Consider the following 2,302-nt stretch of genomic DNA (forward strand, 5'->3'; position numbering starts at 1 on the left):
GCCGATCAAGCTCCTAGCCTCATCCGAGTCTACCCTCATGGCTGTCTCCGGCCACACCACCGCCTCAGTCCCGCACGGCAAGCCAGAAATCATGCCGTAGTCCTCCAATGTGACCCCAACCTCACCGAAAGGCATGTGAAAGGTCGAGGTCGTGTCCCAAAACCAACCAGGAAGGCTCAAACCAGGCTAAGGTTAGCCCGAATCTTCCTCCTCGTGATGTCTCTCCAAGCCTGTATCAAGGCACCAAATTCTCCTCGCTCGATGATGGCCAGCTCCTCTACTGACAGTCTCTCGTAGGCCTCCATCATCGTCGTGTAACCCGAGAACAACATGATGTTCCCGGCCTCCTATTTTGATTCGAAGCAAGAGCTATCTTTAGTTCTAATGAAAAGGAAAAGGAATAGCGAATAGAAATGAAAGAAGATGAATGAAAGAGTTATGAGTTCAAGTTACCAAGCTCTTCACCGTCCTGTAGGACAGGTTGTAACACCCCGCCCTTTCCTTATATTTTAAATAAACTTTTAAGTAATTTTTATTAAATAATTATTAATTAAAGCTTATTTTCATAAAATATAGCCATAGCCGTGTGACGGTAATAATAGTTTAGATTTTAATAATATTATTCTCCGTCTCGAGTTATAGTAGGCTTGGGACGAAAAGTCTAGTGGATACCGACTCATTTTGAGTTATTGGGCTTAACTTGACTCATGGGCCTTTTTCCCCCTCTATTCTCTACACAAAACCTCAACTAAACCCTCACAACTTCATCTCCCTCATTCTAATTTCTGAAATTTCCCCAACAACCACTCCACCATTGTTAAACCCTTTGCTCTCAACCCTAAAATCACCATAACTCACTCAATTCTTCACCAATCTCGTTCCTTTTCGCGCCATTCTCTTCCTTTTCTCATTTCCCTTCTTTCTAAGTAAGAAAGTCGCCATCTTTTCCTCTATTTCGAAATTCTCATCTTACAAGGATGTGGATTCTTGACTTAATATCTTTATTTTTGTGTTTAGGGGAGAATTTGGACAACCCGGAGGAGGATAGCTACATAATTGACGAGTCTTTAGAAGATTGAAGTGCAAAAAGGTAACGGTGATGGGTTACTCGACTTTTATGTTGAAAATTGTGTGGTTTTATATAGTTATAATCTCATATGAATGTTAAAAGTTGTATCTTTCATGATTAGTGCTAATTTGGTTGTTGAATATCATGCTTGTTTGCAATTCTCACATGTTTAGATGAAAAGTTCATGTTATACCCCTTGAATCCGAAATTCCCCATTCACATGCTTAAATATGTTGTTTTTCCAAGTTAGAATCATGCTAGGATACGTAAACAATTGATAGGAAACGATGTTTGTTGGTTTCAAATGGTTTGGAAATGTTTTTGCATTGAACCCGTGTGTTTGTAGTCCCAGCCGGTGGACCGGCCGCCGGTCTACTGACCGGCTGGGAGTTTCCTGTAAGTTTTGGACTTAATTTCGTAAGCCTGTAGTCCCAGCCGGTCGACCGGCGGCCGGTCTGCCAACCGGCTGGGAGTACACTGATGGTTTTTGGTGTTTTTGGAAATTTGGCTGTATTCCCAGCCGGTGGACCGGCGGCCGGTCTACTGACCGGCTGGGAGTTCCCTGTAAGATTTTTGTGAAATTTGGTTTTGGCTTGCACTCCCAGCCGGTTGACCGGCAGCCGGTCCACCACCGGCTGGGAGCGCACTGTAAGTTTCATTCAAATTCTGACTATTGGCATGTTGTCCCAGCCGGTGGCCCGGCGGCCGGTACACCACCCGGCTCGGAGCCCCCTGTTTTCTCCATTTCACTTGTGACTTCTAATAATGATTGATTTATGCATGTATCTTTTTCCCTATCGATAATTGGTTACCTTGAGACTTATTCATGTTATGATATTGCAAAATCATGGACATCCCCTTTTGACCCATGTGTGACGATTTACATTGCATGACGACTCGACAATACCTTATTAGCCTTTTCGGACCTTTGGATACGAGTGCGTACCATGTTTCCGGATTAGGATACCCTTCCGCCTTTCTTCGGACCTTTGGATACGAGTGCGTGCCATGTTTCCGATTAGAGGTTACTCGACCTTTGGATACGAGTGCGTGCCATGTTTCGAGTCTTGGATACGATTTGGTATCGTTTGTCGAATCGGGTGTCGTCCATCCCGAGAGTCTGGATCCAGGTTTAGACTAGGACCGTATTATGATCGTCGTCCTACCAAGAGGTTGGAGTCTAGATTGTCCGTCTTGTCCGTCTGTTCTCTGTAATTGTCTTACATTTGAGTC

This window comes from Silene latifolia, chromosome 11, assembly GCF_048544455.1.
Source record: "Silene latifolia isolate original U9 population chromosome 11, ASM4854445v1, whole genome shotgun sequence".
In the NCBI taxonomy this organism is placed as follows: Eukaryota; Viridiplantae; Streptophyta; class Magnoliopsida; order Caryophyllales; family Caryophyllaceae; genus Silene; species Silene latifolia.